The following is a 20,256-nucleotide window of genomic DNA, read 5'->3' as shown; positions in this document are numbered from 1 at the left end:
AGCCCCACTATCACAGATCTATACATGTAATCAATTTTGAGGAGGCTCATACCTCCTTCAGAACTGGGAATATATAGTCTTGGTATATATACACTGATTTTTATAAATCATTTAATGAGCACAAAACATCCTTCGTGTTTTCCTGTTCAGCCAGTCCAACACCTTTTGGGGCCAGTTAATTACTCCAAAAGTGTAAGTTATGACAGGAAGAGCAAACTGATTTATAGCTTGGATTTTGTTCCTAGATGTCAATGCTGTTTTCAGTATTAATCTAAGTTTTCTAAAAATACTCTTAAGTTTTATTTGCATCTGTTCATGTTTTATTGTTGATTCTTCATCAATTCCCAAATATTTATGCACTTCTTCTTGCTCAAGTTCCTTTACATCACATTCCTGTACCAAATTGTGTTTATTGGTGCTGCAGCTTTCCTGCTTTAAAGGTTGCTTTTGCACATTTATCAAGATCAAATGACATTATTATATCATCTGAAAAAGTTTTGATCACTTGCACTTGTACTTTCAGTTCTTCATCTGATGAACTACACAGTTTTAAATCATCTACAAAAAGAAGATGAGAAGTCTTTATACTTTGTTGTGTTCTGAGAGCGAAATTGCACCCATGACATAATTGGTTAAGTAAACAGGTTAATGCGTTAAGGGCAAGATAAAAGAGCAGCAGTGACAGAAGGTCACCCTGGAATATCCCCCTTTGAATTTTTATCCCTGGAATAATAATTTGTCCTTTATCATGGCTTAACTGCAGAGTGGTTTGCAACTGTTTCATGGGTGCTATAATGTAATCGTTCAGTGTAGGGTGTATCTTATACATTTTTAAGCACTCTTTTATCCATGAATGTGGGATACTATCAAACACTTCTTTGTAGTCTAATGCCATACTTATATTCTTCCCCTTTTTATAGTTCTCCATTATGACTTTATTTAACAGGAAATGATCCTTTGTTCTATATGACTTTCTTTTATTACACTTTTGTTCTATTGTCATGATTGAGTTTTCTCTGTTCAGTACTCCCATGATGGCATTTGATTTCTTCCCTTCCTGTCTATTACTACCCTGTGTTTTTGTGGTAAGACTTTATATGTTATTAATTTAGCTGCACAGTAATGTATCCTATTTACTTTTGTTATATTGCACGAATCTCTATGGACAATCCTAATTACTATGTTCATTTGTTTTATCAAACTTCTAACTTTTGGGGTTCCATTGACTTTCTGTAGTCTATTTCTTTCATTGATCTTAATATGCCTGTCCATCTGTATTAAATCAAGCAACTCTCCTCTTATATAATGTTCTTCTAAACTGAGGGCACATTCTTTGTTCTCCATTTCCTGTGGCCATTCTATAGAAAGCTCCAGAGCATCTGCATGTGCCACATTTTCTTCAGTTTTATCCTGTTTCTTCCATTGCTCTTTCAGATGGACCTCACTGGCCTATCACTCCACAACATTGACTGTGTCAGAGTTGGCCCAGTTTCCTTCTCCTTTTGTGCAGCTCCAACTGAACATTTGTACTGGTTTTGTATGGAAGGCTCCAAAATATTTTTATATGGCTGCTGATCAGATGTCCACTCAAATGGTTTCTCTGAAATTTTGAAACCCATTGTTCTATGCTGCTGTGATGTTATGAGAGTTAGATTTTCTACACTAAATCCTTCACTTTGCAAATAATCCATAACCTCAGTTTTTATTCCTTTAGCTTCCCCATTACTAATCCTCTTTTCTACATTTTCTCTTTGTTTTCTTATTTTGTGTATTGTAAAATTTGCCATGTGGGGATGTCTTTGTTTGTATTTCTCTTCAAATATCTTTTGCACTGCTCTTTTTGTACTGATTAGCTTTGCTTTCTCCTTTACATAAATATTGCACCATATTAAATCTCTTTTACATTCCCATGTCCATATTTCTTTTTCAGATGTCTCCTGCCCCTCCTGTTTCTCTTTACTTTGGGGCCTTGTTGTTCCATCATGTATGTAGTCCATTATCTTGAGCCACCAATATTGACCTTTCCTCTTTTGGTTTGAATTCGCCTTTCCTTAACCATTCCTGTTTTCGATCCAGATCAACACGAGGTTGTTCCAAGAGTTTCCTATACTTGCAACTATATTTATGCATTTCCTGCATTTCTTGCCTTCTTATCTGATACTTCATCTTATATTCTTTCTTTTTTTTTTTTGGTGCATTCAGTTACTGCCTGTTTTTTATCTACTTTTGGTTTGATTTCCACTCTGACTTGACTCTGGTATGCTTCTGCTAAACTAAGCAGGGAAGTCATCTTAGACTTGTTCTCCTCATGTGTCAAAACTTTCAGTACGTTTTGGTCTTGCGAGGTCAGCAGATATGTATGCAGATCCACTATCACAGATCTATACATGTAATCAATTTCAAGGAGGCCCATACCTCCTTCAGAATGGGGAATATATAGTTTTGGTATTCACTGATTTTTATAAATCATTTGATGACCATGAAGCATCCTTCTTGTTTTCCTGTACAAACAATTCCTACACCTTTTGGGGCTAGTCAGTCACTTGAAAACTATAAATTAGGACAGGAAGAGCAAACTGGTTTAGAGCTTGGAGTTTGTTCCTAGATGTCAATGTTGTTTTTAGTATTAATTTAAGCCTTCTAAAATATTCCTTACTGAGTTTTATTCATATTTTATTTACATGTTATTGTTTATCCTTCATCAGTTCCCAAATATTTATACAGTCCCTCTTGCGCATGTTCTTTTGTATGACATTCCTGTCCCAAACTAATGTTTTCTTGGTGCTGCAGCTTTCCTACTTTAAAAGTTGCCTTTGCACATTTATCAAGACCGAATGGTATTCTTATACCATCTAAAACAGTTTTGACCACTCTCAGTTGTGCTTTCAGTTCCTCACTGATGAACTATACCGTTTTAAATCATCTGCAAAATGAAGATGAGACTTCTTTACGCTTTGTTGTTTTCTGGGAGCCAAATTATAGCCATGACCTAATCTGTTAAGGAGACAGCTTAATGGGTTAAGACAAGACAAAAGAGCAGTGATGAAAGGTAGTCACCCTAGAATATCCCCCTTTGAATTTTTATCCCTGGATTAATAATTTGTCCTTTATCATGGCTTAACTGCAGAGTGGTTTGCCATTGTGTCATGGTCGCTGTAATGTACTCAGTCAGCGTAGGATGTATCTTATACATTTTTAAGCACTCTTTTATCCATGAATATGGGAATCTGTCAAATGCTTTTTTGTAGTCTATCCATGCCATACCTAGAATCTTACCCTCTCTACAGTTCTCCATTATGACTTTATTTAACAACAAATGACCTTTTGTTCCATATGACTTTCTTTTATTACTTTTTTATTCTATTGCCATGATTGAGTTTTCTTCTAAATGACTATTACTCTGTCAGCATTAATTCCAGTATAGAGTTATTTGAAGCTTCTGACAGTTTTTCTTGTGGAAGTATTTTTCTTTCCTCTAATTTCTCTCTTAATCTTTTTGATTATATAGATTGGGAGATGATAACTGAGACAGTCAGATATTGTATCTGTGATGGTGTATTTGCTAGGGTCTAATACTAGGATCCAGTTTCAGGGAATTTGATGTCTTTCTATAATGTGTGGAGCTATTAATTAGTTGTGTGAAACCAAGTAAGTTCATGCTAGATGTAGGGGAGTTAAGGTTTTATTTCCAGCCAATTGACATTCATGTCACCTATTAGTATTTTTTCTTGTGGAATTGTTAAGGATATCCAATGTAGGATATCTTCCAGCAGAGTTGTTGTCAGGAGGTATGTAAAGAACAGTAATACATATTTGCTTATAATTGCTTAATTTCAGAAAAGAAGCTCTGCTGAATTAAATTTTGGTATTGGTTTGTTATACTGTAAGGGAAAATGTGGTAGTTGCTGTGTTTGAGGGAAAACATTCAAAAGATGCCTCAAGAATTGATTTTACTGCAATTTTCAAACCACGGACAACAGCATCACGTCAGGTGATAATACAGCGACAGACTTTTCATTGTATTCAGTTCCTGTTTCTTCCAAAAGAATAATGAACATGATCAAGCTAATAATGAGTATGGGAGTGAAGACTTTGCAATAAATGGCCTGATAGAGGGTCCCAGCAATGTTTCTAAAATGCTGTGCAGCCTTCCTTAGATATTAAAATATTTATTTTCAAATTATTTAACACCATTTTCAGAATCTGGATTAACCAGAGTTAAAGACTCATTACTCCATCTTCCAGATTTCATAAAAGCACTAGACAAAAAGCTATGTAAGTTCAAATTCTTAATCTGAGGCAATTTATTCTTTATTGAGTGTATAAAATTAAAATTAGTGTCAGAAGGACTACATGTCTCTATTTCTCAATGGCACGTATAAGGAGAGCATACTAAGTAACAATCTAGGGACATTCTTTAGTTGATGACTATCACAGTGCTTTCACTTCTCTTGATTGACTAAAAACAACTATTAGAAACAGGAAACTTATGAAATTAAACAGAGATATTCAGGCTTGCTAAACATGTTGCATGTAAAATAGCCCTGTAATAGCAGATAATGCTCCAGCTGGGAAGCCAATAGGTGAAGCTGGAGTGGCTAATGGATTCTCCAGTAAGTCAGTGCAATTACCTAACCAAGAAGAAAGTAAACAGATCCCAAGTTTTTTACATTCATCTTATAACCAATCAGCAAGATCTCAGAACTTACATTTAGTACATGAGCAGAAAATGATATGGACCTACACAGAAGCTATGCAAAATGGATTAGAAAAGCAGGAATTAGTCCACAGATGCTGTACATTTTATGTGAACCAAACTGACAACATAAATATGCATCCCAACAACAGCAACGATATGAACAACATGAACACCAAGAGCAAATGTTATTAAAAGAACAGCAGCAGGAACAAGAGATAATAGTTTAGGATGTCAACAGGGGATATAAAGTCATTAACAAAAATTCCTGAAATTCTGCTAACATTGAACTTGATATTTTTAAAGTCAAGAGCCTCCTTTTTATCTAGCTGGAGAAAATATTTGACCAGAACTATTATAGAGTTAAAACTATCTATTAGAATTAAATTAGATTAAATTTGGGCTGCATGATTCAATCAACAAGTGTTGCAGAATGTATTTAACACAAGCACAGTATATTTAAGCCTATGCTGCCAGCACCAATGGCAGTATATGAAAGACTTTGCATAAATGATAAACTAGGACTTTAAACACACCTCCAGAGTACAAATGTCATAACTTAAATAAAAATGAAAGCCATGCTTTTGAAAAATTAGGTCATTATCATGATGTCTGAAGATAAAGGATGGTAAGAGTGAGAGCACAGAAATCATGAATACCAAAGATTAGCAAAGTTAGATTATTAATATGTTAATATGTTAAATGTTGAATATTTGTATTAAACTCTACCATGATAATTGTTAGTATGTCTTATCAATATGATGGCATCAAGGTATTGGATATGTTGCATTATAATGATATAAATATAAATTAATATATTTTTGCATGTGGAAAATATTATTTTTTTAGACAAATTGCTAGTTTATCTTAATAAAATTGATGTTGACAAGTAATTTATTTATGTTTAATTGCAAATTATTTAAACAGAGTCAAGGAGTTGGAAATGAGGCAGTATTCCACCCATCCTTGCAAATATAGTACAAAATTTATGGCAAAAGACATTTTTATATAATGTGGATTTATTTGAATCATTATACATTTATGCTTGTTTATTTAGTAAGATAATAATAATAATAATAATATTAATAATAATAATAATAGTTATTAATAATAATAACCATCATCATTTTTTGTATTCCAAGGAAGTCATTCAGATACGAAAATTTTTAAGTCAAATATTCAGAACATTGTTAGATTTTTAAATTTTTTAAGTGCCATTATGTTGCACTTTTTAGATGTTGAAATACATTTTAATGAAGAACAGAAAAGCTTGTTATTCAAAGCTATGTAGAAAACCTGCATTTGGCAATAATTATATTTATGCAAGCTATGCACACCATTTTCATCTAAATAAAAATATCATTAAGACTCAGACTATTAGAATCTTTAAATTCATTTCTTGTGGTGAATTAATATTTTTTTTTTAAAAAAAGGTTATTTGAAAAGCATTGCTGTAAGACTGAATTGGTGACTACTATTTTAGGAACAAGTCAAGTCAAGTAGAAACACATAATAAATCCATATTTTGGGCAATGAAAGTGAAAGTGTGGCCATCACGGTAATGGTGTCCACTTTAAACTGATCTTTCCAGTAACATATAGTTGTGATGCTTAAGCTATAAGTATTTTAAAGAATACTTGCAAAGTATTCTAATGACACCAAGAGATCTTAGAAAATGTAGGAATGAGCCTCTTTTTATAGAAAGAAAGGGTAGTAATTTGAAAAAAAAAATCAAATGAAAGAAGTTTCAGGAAGAGAAAGAGATAATGGCAGCATTCCATGTGGTGGATGTAAATGGTATCTCATCATAAATGCCGATACAACATTAATTCTGGTTCATCCAGGTTTTACCACTAAATTAAAGCTAGGTTTACATATAACATTGATCATATGCTTTGGTGTGCTTCTTGCTTGGCCTGTAATGCTTTATACATAGGAAAGACAATTCATAAACTCAACTCTTGCATGAGTGAGCATTTTATACCATTAAAAATAAAAACGTCAATAATACATTTACTCAAAATTCTTTAATACAATATATTTTCTTTGTGATTGTCAGTGTAGCAACTGATGGGAGAGGTGATTTATTTATTTATTTACATTTTTTTTACCAGGAAAGTCTGACTTGGAACAAAGACAATTTTCAGTGGAGGCCCGAGAAGAAATGCTTCAGACACATGTCTTTGCAATGTGATGATATTAATAATAATATGCTAAAACATAAGAATTGGATTCTCAGGAAAAATTTAATTCTAGATGCCAACCAGGAATCAGTGAATATTTTAATATTAAATTATATGAAAATTATTCAGGCTTATGCTTTAAAATGTAAAATGTAATTCTTGAAAAACATTTCTGACCTTTTTATGAATTTTTTTTTTTTGAAGATGAGATCTTTTGTTAAGAAATCACATGATGTTAGAATACATGATAGTTCTTAGAATAATTAAATGTTGATATTAATAAAGTTTATAAAACACCACAGTGGAAAATAGTATCAATTGGAGTAGAAGCTATGCCCACTCTATAAGCCACCCAATTGACACCATAGAGGTACAAGATAAAGTACAATCCAACCCAGGAATCCACAAATCAATTTTATTATTCATGTACTAGATAGGATGTTTGTAGAGTACACCTTTAATAGTTATTTATTTAGTGCTTAATTGTTGAACAGGATTTAGTGCAAATAGGAGGGATGTAGTTACGTTTTGTCTGATGAAGTCCTAGGAGAAGGAAGAAAAATGCGGTGAAACAGAAAAGCATTTTATGTTTTTTATCTTTTGAAATAATAAAATCAATTTGTAGATTCATGGGTTGGATCGTACTTTATCCTGCACCTCTACAGTGTCATTTCGGTTGGTTATCAGTTCTTATGAAGTTAAGTATTAGATGAAAGCAATTAAGTGGTTTCATTAAACATGTCTTTTTTGGAGTTCTGAATCTAATGTGTGTGTTTTCATATTTTATATTTGTGATTTTTCTCTCACTGTTTGGGGCAGCATAATTTGTAATTTAAATCAGAAGATAAGGAAGAAGATTTAGACAAAATGGTAGACACCTTGCAATGTCCTGATTACATAAGAGCAGAAAAAAGTACTTCATTATAATCCTACTATCACAGTCTCATGGTGTCTGATATAAGCAAGACACATCTCATGTAATGTTACAGAGCACCTTTTTAGCTGCCCACACACAAGGCATATATTGTACTTCCCATTAATATTTAAAAGATAAGCAAAACATGGATGGTGCAGAATAGCAGACATATTTGTTGGTGTTCCTTGGTTCTGAAAGAAGATGCCAGTCTGCACCTGTATTGATGACATCCTGGAGGTTCTGAAACATGGTAAGGAAAGTCTGAATGGCCCCTCAACTGCTTTCTTCATTGGGTGGAAGTTTTTTCCATCTAGTGTATATTCACATCTATAAAGCCAAAACATGCAGTGAGTAAACAGACACCATTGCCGACTCTGCTCTTTCCTCGTAACTTGTGATAGGTATGAGTTAGCAGAGTAGCAGTGTATAATGATGGTTTATAGCTGGTAGACAAGAAGCCTGAATATGAATAGTAGACATATTTATTATATTTGTTTCTTCATAACTATGATGCAAAGGGTATTGTTTGGTTAAGGCAGACAGATACATGCTGTATTAGTAACAGAGGGGTCTCACGGGATATTTGTTAATAAAGCTAATTATTTTATTAAATCAATTATTTTATTAAAGTTGTATATAATGGTTGGGCTGTGGTCCAACTAGTCAGAGAAGGTAGTGACACATGCTGAAGAGCTACATTAAAGACAAGACTTTATGAAGTACTTTGAAGAAGTCTAAATATTTTCCTGCAACAAATCTAGAAGAAGGAAAGTACCTTTGCACTGTGTTGGAGCTTGGATAAGAGACTACATATTTTTGTTTGGAATTTATACAGTAGAAGTTCTACCAGGGGAATGACAAAAAATAAAGTTGGGCATAGACAGGGACATTTTATAAGCTAGCACTAAGAATAGTTTTTTTTGCAGTATCTGGGAGAAGAATGGAATCATTCTAAGGGGAGAGTAAAACAGGGACTAGTTTCTTTAAATTGAGATACCTGAGATTCAGGTAATATCAGTCAGTTGTACACCTTCATCTCCTTAAGATCAGGGTAAACCTAGTATAGCAGATATCATTGGAGTGAGAGTACAAAGCAATCTAGAGTATTTTTTTATAATAAATCTTTTTTTTATTGATAATTTGTCAAATATTACATGAAATCAAAAAAGAAAATTATATATATACAATTGTAAAACCTATAAACTTTAAAAAGATTATATAACTATATACATTGGTATCTGTTAAGAAGAAAGCTATAAATAAATTTAAAGTGTAACATGAAGAATGATATATAAGTTCATATATCTTTGTCGATTTTCTCAATTATTTCTAGTATTTTCATCCAAGAGTTGTATAAGGATGTAGGTCTGGTAGTTCTGTTCTTCAGTGTAGATATTTCCATTTGTCCAACTGTTCTAGCTAAATTTTTAAATTCATTAAATGTAGGAGGAGTCTCATTTTTCCAGTGAATGGTGATGATTTTGTGAGCTGCTGCCATTAAAGTCCATAAGATTTTAAAATCTTTTTTTGGCACACAATCCGGAACAGGAGAGTTGAATAAAATCATAGATTTTGATAATTGATAATTATCATTAAAAACAGTCTGAACAAAATTATTAATATTATTCCAATACAAAGTAAGACAGTTACATTCATGAAAAATGTGTTGCCAGTCAGCTCTTATTTTAGTCTGACATCTCCAACATAGATCTTCACTAACATAAATCTTAGATACTTTATGTGGTGTATAAAAACTTCTATTCAAAAATCTCCAAGTGAATAACTACAAGTTTATTGATAATGATGACTTCTTAGAATATTTTAAAATAATCTTTTTTTTTCCTTTTCGTTAGGAGGCTGAATGTTTATCTGTGTATAATAATTCCAGTAGGTGTCTGTTTGGTATATTTTTGTTGTTTTAATTATTTTGTAAATGTTAGATAGATATCCAGCACCTTGATAAGGTTGATTATTAATTATAATAATATATTCAATAAACTTTGGGACAGTATAACTGTATCTTGCATTTGTCCAATTCTATTTATAAGGTATTGCCTTAGATTTTGCAGAAGTAGCCATGAGTCATTTTTTATATTGTATTTTCTGATTATCTGATCTTTAGTTAATATTTTGTCTTTTTCTACCAGCTGATGTCAGTAGCTTATTGAGCTTATCTTGAGGATATTGATTTTCTGAATTTGGAATGTATCAAGGATAGTGGGTGTGAAAGCTATAGGGAAGGTCAGAAAGAACCATGAATTAATATTTGGTACTTTGCTTATGTATGTTTTAAATGTTGTTAGTGTAGTATATTTGGATGGGAGTTTATTATTTTTATTTTTACCTTCTAGATAATCTTTTAACATCCAAACTAAAGGAAATGGTATTATAGTTAAATGATCTGATATGTTGTTATGATGAAGTTCAATATAGACCTGTTCATGTAATTGTTTCCATATAGGTTTGTAGTGATCATTTAACCATAGGGTTATATTTTTAACAACAGAGGACATAATATATATCTCAATATCAGGTAAATTGATTACTCCATCTTCCCAATTTGGTAAATGTTTATTTAAGGCAATTTGGGGTTTTTTTGGTAACCATAAAAAATGTAATATTAGTTTATTATATCTCTGAGTGATATACTTGGGTGGTGGCAGTGAAAAACTTTGTATTAGATATAATACTTTAGGAATAATAATTGATTTAATGAAATATAATCTATCTCCCATTGTAAACATATATTTGTTCCAGTTAGATATCGCTTGTTCTATTTTATCTAGCGTTTTATTATAATTATATATAAGTGAGTCAGTTAAGTCTTCAAGTAGATTTATGCCTAAATATACTATTTTATTATCTTCTGCTATGTATTTGGAATATTTTTTGTTTATATGTTTCTTTTTAGTATTACATGACATAATTTTTGTTTTGCTTTCATTGAACTGTAAACCTGAGTTAGTTTGAAAATTATTTATTTCCTTAAACAAAGCTTGTAAAGATGCATTGGTGTCTGTTTGGGTAAGAAGTATATCATCTGCAAATAGCTGTAGCTTAAGAGATAATGTTTTGCTGATGCAGATGCCTTTAATATTACTATTCAATCTGATCAATCTGGAGTATTTTTGATGGAAAGAAAGACAGACCAAGTGTGGAGCAGTTGATGCTGAGATACATGCTTAGTTCAAGGTCTGTTATTGACAGTGTAAGTCCTGGTTAAGGGGATTTGGAACTACCTGACTAGATGTTGCTGGAAAAAAAAACAACTTTATTTTATTCCCTAGAAAACCCTGGTGACAGGAGACTCTGAATTGTTTTTAGTTCATGCATTCCATTTTATTTCTGAAAGAGACATTTTTTGCTAAGAAACTGCTTCACTGAAGGAAGCACTTGGAAGTCTGTCAGCCTGGAAAGTATATATGCACCTAACCTGAGTATCACCACAAAAGGTGGCCAAAAGGATGGAAATGTGTTTTGTATTGCAAGTCAGTTGATAATTTTGTTTTATTTATTTTTATCTTCTATTTTCATTCTTCACAAAGTTAGCCTGTATTGTTTTCTATTAAATAAAGTAGGCTAATTTCTGGAAATCCTTGTATCAGTAACATAGCTATGGTGGGGTGAAGAGGGGTAACTGCACCAGGTACAAAGTGTTGAGGAAGGTGGGATTGATGAATCCTGATCACTCTTTAATGCATACTGGCTTATAAAAGCCGGTGTTGCATTTGTGGTCAAACTTGAGTGCTGTGGTACTCCATGTGTGGTCTAAACTCCTGCAACTGCATGCTACATTTACTGCAAGCAGTTTGCTGTGGTTTAAAATTTAAAAAAAAAATTATTAGTATAAAACTTGAGCACTGTAGCAATAGGTATAAACTATATCAACTAATCTGGCTCCTGCATTTAAGGAGCCCAAGATACCTGATCTCTGACCTTTTTCTTGCTCTTCTCTTGAAAAGCTGAGGCAGGTGGAAGAGGGTGTGTATTTCTCTGGCCATCTGGTTGGTGTGCTAATGTATGAAGTAAAGCAGGTTATTTTTCTTTTTCTGTCTTTTTTGTTCTTCCAATGAAAAGCTGGGACAGAAGGGAGGGAGCCTATATCTGGCCACCTGGTTTGAAGGTAGAGACCATTTTATTTGCTTTGCACATGGATCATTTAGTATACTGCCTCTATATTTTTTATGTTCACTTGAAAAGCTGAAAGTGTGGGACTCTAGTTCCTTGGACTAGCACAGGATACTAGTTGCACCAGCTATGTCCATAACTTGTGTGTCTGTTGTGTGAAAATTCCACATCTGGTGGATGCAGTGGGCAGCTGAAACTCCTTGCCTTAGCTCCATATTCAAATTCCACCTGTCACTACCAAGTGAGGTTAATTTCCTCTGGCAAGTGAGAAGAAGTATTATATTACTGTTGTTGTTCCTGCCATTGAATAGCATTGTTATGTAATTCCTGGAATCAGTCCAGAAGAGTGCGTGTGTCCAAAAGGAGGAAGCAACAAGATGAAAACTATGGTACAACAGCAAAATTGATAGGTACAGCTGCAGAGGAAATGGAAGTGGTAGCCACTTCAATGGCACAACCAAGGACCATATGTCCACTTAAGCCTTTCTGTAGTATCAAAGATCTGGAAACCTCCCTAGCAGCAGTCAAAGGAATAGATATTTAGGAGGGTTAGAACATTCAGCTGGTTTTGGATCTTGGCAACTCATCTCACGGGACAATCTTTCTCTGTTTACTCAACACATCACGTACACATTGTAGCGATTATCATAAAGTAAGGAAAAGTTTGCTAGAAAGGGCAGGGGTCACCACCAAGACTCAAGCCATTAAATCATGAGTGTAGGATCAAAATGGAAAGGGTGCAACTATTTGAATTAAAACATAGTGTGAAATTTTAGTTAGATCCAAAGGGAGTTAACAGCAAGGAAAGATGGAAATTCTTGTGATAATTTTACAAGAGTATTGTCAGAAATCATTGGTGTACCAAGTGGAACCAAACAGTGTCAAAAGCTTTGTAGCCTTGTTATAAATAATGTTGTACTATATGAATTAATTTAAGGAGACATCTATTAAAGTAGTTGCGAAAACATGGAGCATAATGAAGGAGACTAAGGAGACTATGTCTTTTATTATTTGGTTTAAGTGTAGTAAATCAGTGCATATTGCTAAGTACTGAGGTGGGGAAACCTCAATACCAACAACCTAAGAGTCAAGACAGGGTTAAAGATACTATGAAATGTTATAAAGTCATGACCAGGATGGTTGAGACCACATCCTGTTACTGTATTATTGCAAAACTGATGAAATAAGATTAGATACAGAACTTCAGGGGTTACTAGACTCAGGAAGTATGATTACTTTAGTGAAAGCACAGTACATGTATAACTAAAAAGCCCACTCAGCAAAATCCATTGAAATAGTATGTATCCATGGAGAGAAAAAATGTTATTTGCTTGAACAGATGGAGCTGCAAACCCAGTTTGAGAATGTCCTCTGCCCAGTAGCCATGGTCCCTTATCTCACCCATGATGTAATAAATGAAGCCTTCCAATTTTTCAAGACCCCCTGGATACAGTGATAAGGGCATAATATAAGGAGCACAGTATAAGCCTTATAGTAGAATCAATCCTGTGGCAGTTCACCAGTGTGCAGATAATACCATCAGCTTAGACACATTTGAAAATAGATGATCTTTAAAGCACATGGTAACAGAAGAGGGCCCCTGGCACACCAAAGTATAGATTAATTTGTTTGGAGAAGGAGAACCCCTGACACTGTTTTACGGAGACACCATGCAGAAGCAGCTTGCACTGAGCAGCCAGAGATGAGACATGGTTCAGGAACCCAAACTTGAGTTAAAAAGACAGAAAGAGACAAAATATGATGAAGAATCACAAAAAGAGAGTTTGATTACAGGTTATAAGGTTACGAAAGTGAGTCCTTTAGAGCACTGGAGTTAACTGTCCTTTCACAGGGAGCAGTGTGGCAGGTAGGGTCCCATATGTTCTTCGGTAGAATAGGAAACAGTGCCTTCTAACATCCAAGACATAGAGGGGAAAAGAGGATCCCAGTCTGTACAACCTCCAGGTAAGGTGATTAAGCTTTAACTCCCTCCCTCCAATACAGCTCTTTTGAGTGTGTACTTTTAACTCTCAGTGGGTGTGGCTTGAGCCTTTAAAAAGATGAAGTTATCACCTCACATTTCAAACAAATATTCATATCTCTAGAACAGTAAGTGTTTCTAGAAAACTGTACATGACAAAGTATTCAGGATAAACTAATCTTTACATTAGTGGCATTCATTCAGTTTGATACATTAAACTACATTTTATAAGCCAAAATAAAGGCAGTGAATATTAATTTTGTAATGTTGTATAAACAGCTTATTATACCTCAGTAACTGTTCCAGACACATACTGCCAGCTGGATTTTCTTCATACAGCTGGGAGCTTTCATCTGAGGCTGTGCAGTTCTGTCTGTGTTACCTGAATATTGAGATATTTTGAGAAATATGAAAATTGTTACAATACAAATAAACAGTCTACAAATAATATTCAGTATCTCTTTAGCTGCATTAGGTAGAGGTCAAATATCAGTACAATTGTGTTTGCCATCATGCATGCCTTAAGATGAAATCTTCTGATACCTTGTATGTAGCAAAGTTTTGGAATGATTAATGCAAATATGAACAAGCAGTTTTTGACACATGGAGGTGTCAGGAAGAGGAAACTGCAGACATGCCTGGAGGTGCACTCGGCTGTAATTAGTGAAAAGAGCCCAGTGAAAGGACATGTTGCTGAACTATGCTAGGGAAACATATCCAAGGAAATGGGGGAAGATTCTCATGTTGGACCTCCACTAGCTTATCCCTGTTTTTGAAATGAAAAATGACCTGGTCTATAAGGTACCTAAGGGAGAGAAAGAGAAAGAAAGAGAGAAGATGTCATATGCCACTTCTAGGTGTCCAAGTTACTTAGGTAACTGCTTATGACATCTGCACATAATCATACAATGACTGGTCATTTAGTCATAGTCTGATAAAACAAAAGTGGGTGTTCTAGCCAGGATTTATAGTCTGGGTTTCCTAAAGGAAATTGAGAATTATTATGCTGGATTTTCTCAGGTGTCAAAGGACAGCCCCTAATTCTGATTTTTCTGTCCTTTAACTCCAGTGCTTATAAACAAAAGTTATTTACTTACCATAATGATAGATCTTATTTTCATCTGGCTTAACATGTAGGAAGTAAAAGCCAGTCATATCTGACCTTGGTGCCTTATACCAGAGTATTGCATCCAAGACCTCTGACTATTCCTCTACCAGCAATTCTCTCCTTCTAGCTAATTTACCTCAGATCGAGTTTGCTGACTGATTCCAAATGGTCTCTAAATTTTGCGAGAAGGAATATAGAAATGGGATTTAGTAACATTATCGACTATAGAGGAAAGCAGAGCAAGAGACAGTTATGGTACTATCAAGGTTTGATCGAGCCACAAAGATGAAAATAATAATTTGGAAGTGGGAAGGAGGAAGAAGAGTTGAACCAGATGAAAATAAGACAACACAGATCAATCATTATGGCAAGTACATAACTTTCATATTTGATAGTGTCTATTTTTGTCTGATTCAACATGTGGAAGAGATTCCCAAGCTACCCAAAAGGGGCCTGAGTGGACTTAAGGAAGTGCATTCCTGAGAATGGCAGAGCCGAAAGATGTTCAAGCTCTAGACTGCACATCCAGCTTGTAATGAGATATAAAGGTATGAGCTGAAGACCAGGTTGTTGCTACACATATGTCACTAAGATGTACAAAAGCTGTTGAAGTTACCATCACTCTGGTAGAATGAGCTTTAGCCTTGGACTGCAATGACAGCCCTTTTGTCTTATAACCAAAGAAAATGCAATCTGCTAGCCACATAGCGAGTTTTGTCTAACATCTTCAGTATGATGTAAATAGAACCTGGGTTGTCTATGGACATCTAAGGTATGTAGAGTGTGTTCTCCCTTGTTAGCAAAGTTTGAAATACAGGGAAATCAGTTTGTTGGTTCAAGTTAGATTCCAATGTTACCTTGGGAAGAAAGGAGGGAGTTGTTCTGAGTGAAACTCTGTACTTGTGGAAAACAAGGAAAGGTGGCTTGCATGAAAGTACTTTAAGCTCAGAATCTTGTTTTGTTGATGTTTTGTTGATGTAATGGCACCCAGAAAGTTAGTCTTCCAAAAGAGGAATTTTAAACTGGTTGAAGCTGCAGGTTCAAAGGGTTTTAGGTTTAAAGATTGAAGTGAACCTGTAATGTCCCAAGGTGGAACTGGATCTGGAACAGGAGGTCTCAATAAAAATGTTCCTTTAAGAAAAGTTTGGGTCACATTAAGAGAATGCACAGAAGAATCGTTATGTCCTGTGTGAAAAATTGAAATGGCTACCATCTGGACTTCAATAGTAGAGTAATTGGAAACTCCCATAAAAGGTTCAGAAAAGAAATCCAGTCTCACTGATAGAGAAGCAGAAAAAGGGTCTAAGCCCTTCGAGGATGCTCATATAGAAAACCGTTTCCATTTCCTCTCATAAGCCTTTCTGGTCAATTCTTTCTGAGAAGAAGAAATTATATGGACTACAGTGGAAGAAAGCATGGCATCCCTGGCTATAGTTAAAATTGAAGAAACCATGTGGTCCATTTTAGAGACTGGAGATCCAGTTGAGGAACCATACCTGCCAATGCCAAAAGGGGCAATGAAGATTACACTGGTCTTGCACTTCATGGCTTTCTGAATAAACTTTGTGAAAACAGGAGTTGGTGGAAATGCATAAAGGAGACCAAAGCATCTTTCATTGACTGTCCTTGTGGAGGAATGAGGGCGAAATAACTGCTACATTTGTTGTTGAAGTAAGAAGTAAAAAGGTGACAGCAAGGTTGGCCCCAGTGACTGAAAATCTCTGTTGACACTGTCTATCTGAGTGACCATTCATGCAATAATTGGATAGTTCTGCTTAACCTTTCTGATAGTAAATTGGACATCTCAGAAATGTGTATTGCTACTAGAAACAGTTGAAGATAATGCCCACCGCCAAACTTGCATGGCTTCTTGGCAAAGAGGATATGAATGTGTTCCACTTTGTTTGTTGATGTAGATTTTCAGGTGTTGTGGTATCCATGACCACAGGCAAGACTCATTCTCTGTCTCTTTGGGCTGGTAACCTCTTCAACCAGTTTTCTGCCTCATCTGTGATGCCTAAAAAAGGATCTCTGAAGAGCAGAAAAACATATTGTCTGTATGAATAGCAAACACATCCTTGGGTAGGAGGCCTTGAAAGGCCTGCAGTGTTAAAAGGTCCTCTCTCATCTCCAAGACAGTGACATGAAGTTTGGATTCCATTGATGACCACATCCCTTGAACTGACTTCCCTTAAAAATGCTCTCCCACACACCCTAGAAGGGAGGTTTCTATGGTGACTGTGGCCCTGGATGCAGGTGGCCAAAAGGATCTTTCTTCCCTGTACTACTGACAGGGACATAATCCACCAATTAATGTGATTACTGCATATCTGAGTAAGTCTAATTCTGGTGTGAAGCGGTGAAATTTTTGTGACCATTGTGATGCTAATGTCCACTGTAAGAATTTTATGTGATATCTCACTAACGGAACCAGTCTAATAGAAGAGGTTATCAGCCCAAAGAGACAGAGAATGAGTCTTGTCTGTGGTAATGGATACCACAACACCTGCAAAACTACAAACATTAATGATTTGATTCTTGCAACAGGGAGTTTCACAATTTGTTGGACAGTGTCTATCTGGCAACCTATAAATTCTATGTTCTGCATGGGATGCAGTTTGCTCTTTTTGTGGTTGACTGATGTTCCCAACTGGTTTGCAAGGGTAAGAAGAACTGACTGCTGTTGCAGCAGTAGATCCCTGGAGGTAGCAGTTAGGAGCCAATTATCTAAATATGGGAAGACATGGATCCCTTGCAGTCAGAAATGAGTTGCTTCATCTGCCTTAAACCTGTTGAACACCCAGGGATCTGTGGTGAGAACGAATGACAGATCCCAGAATTGGTAGTGACTGACTCCTAGCCAGAAATGGAGAAATCTCCTGAATTGCCTTTTGACTTTAATATGATAGTAAGTTGGAGATTGAAAGACCATATGCAATCATCCTTCTTCAACAGAGGTAGAACTTAATGCACCATGACCATCCTGAACTTTGTCTGTTTGACATATTGATTTAGGTTGCTGAAATCCAGTATTACTCTGAGGTCCCCCCTCTTTTTTGGAACTAGCTGGTCTAGAGAAAACAGCTTGATGGCTCTTTTGTTTAGCAACTTTGATAGTTCTTTTGCTGCAGATGCCATCTGATTGGGGATCTTCAATCTTTTCTTTGGAGAAGCCAAAAAGGTTAAGGTATAGCCTCTGGTGATAATCCTTAACACCCATAAATTGGACGTTATGGTTTGCCAGGTTAAAGGATGTAAGGAAAAGCATCCCCTGACTGCCTCTAGAGTGCAGCAGTTGGGCAGGCATTCAGTGACCCTGGTAATGTTTCTCAGTAAAGGGGCCCATGGAAACCATGATTTTGTGGTCCACTTCTTCCTCTTGAGTAGCAGCCATTTGGATTGCCTCAGATTCTGCGTTGGTAAGGTCTATCCCCAGTAGCACCCTGGTGAGAACCTTGAGACTTTTTCAACCACAGTTTTCTGCCTCCTCTTTGATGCCTAAAAAGGATCTCTGAAGATCAGAAAAATATATTCCCACTTCAGACAAGGTCTTACCATCTTTTTCAGTCCTTGTACGCATTTATTTTACTTTAAGTCCAAACAAGGTGAAACCATCACAGGGGCATTGATAAAAGACACCTTAAAACCTTCCATGAAGTTGCATAGCTGCATCCATGCATAGCATCGTATGGCAATACCTGCGCCAGCTGCCCTTGATGTATCAGCAGCTATGTTAGATAGCAGTTGCATGGTCAGATTTGATTGCAGGGTAAATATTTGGGGACCCACCACCTTTTGGCTGTTCATAGGTAAGCTACCTGAAAAAGACTTGGAAAGCTCCATGAGCAATTCTTTTTTGAAACATGTCAGGTGCTCAAAGTGCAAAAGGCACTGAAGCATATGTCTATTTCCCTAGTCTATCCAATGCCCTTGAATCCCTCTTCGGGGGATGGACAGAGGAACTTTCCTCCAATAGTTCCTTCTTTGTGGTTGCTGTACCTCCATAGCATCTACAGCAGGCCCTTTAACCAGTATTTCCTATCCTTTGGTGCAATCAAAATCTTGTCTAGCCTTTTTGGGACAGGCTCTGCCATATCAGATTCCTTCTAAGCCTTTTCAGCAATGAGATCTATTCAATCTTCAGGAGGTGGGACTACTCAGGGCATCGATGGGAGAGACCCAAAAACAGCAAGGAACACAGACCCATCAGAAAAAGGAGTTTCTGTAGATCATCCCCCCCTCCATTTTATCAGTTTCAGAATATCTCCCTCAGGGAGATCTTGAGGAAACTTCTCCTTCATCTAAGTGCATGTCTTTAGTGACAGACTTGGGAGAAGAGACTATATGTTTCTGTGTGCATGTCCTTTAATGAGGGATGTGTCTCAGGGGCTTTGATGAAGACACTTGTAAGTCAAATGGGAGCTTGAATGCTAAGCTGCCTTGAAGCTGATTGGGTCTGCCTGTTCCTGTTGACTTGAATGAGAGGAAGGAGGCACAGCATTCATTTGGAGTCAGGATGGATCTGAACTCAATGCATGCACAAGTTTCCTTGGTCCAGCCAATACCCTCTGCGCAGCCTCAAAAGCTGACTCAGTTAATAGAGCTGAGGGAGAACTACCCCTATCAGCAAAGTTAGTAGGTTTCATGACTCTAAAATAGGTCGGCTCTGAGGAGGACCTAGAGTAGTCATCTCTACTGGCTGTGGGACTTTTTCTGACCCAGAAGCACCAGTACCAAGAAAGTGAGGGAAGACTTCAAAGCCAAAGTCTACAGGGCTATTGGACCTGATACTTGTGTAGCAGAGGACTTTGGACACATATATGCCAGTTCCAGAGAGCGAGAGAGTATTGGAAAAAGTTTGGATGGTGTCAAAGGGCCCATTTCCAGCCCTTACCTTGAGGATGAAATTGAGAGGACCCACAGCTGAATCTGTGTCCTCAATAATTTCCTCATCATATGGTCAACATCCATCTCAGTTAGACTTCCAGTGGATCACCCAGACCAGGATGAAGAAGGTACAGACACTGGTCTTGATGGTAGCTTTTGAAGCATCAGTGAATGAAGTCATGGGCTGACTGGCCCCAGAGAAAAAGAAGGTTTCAGGAAGGGAGTTCAGCTCCTAATAGCAGGTGGATCTGACTGCCTCAACAACTTAAGTGCTGGACCCCTAAAATCACTTGGATCCAGAGACCTTTTCTTCATTTTTTCTGAACTCTTTCTGAGGGGGAAGTTGGCCCTTATGAA

The sequence above is a fragment of the Protopterus annectens genome, chromosome 2.part0, assembly GCF_019279795.1.
Source record: "Protopterus annectens isolate FY-2018-M chromosome 2.part0, PAN1.0, whole genome shotgun sequence".
Taxonomy (NCBI): domain Eukaryota; kingdom Metazoa; phylum Chordata; order Ceratodontiformes; family Protopteridae; genus Protopterus; species Protopterus annectens.
Note: the sequence above shows the minus strand (reverse complement) of the source record.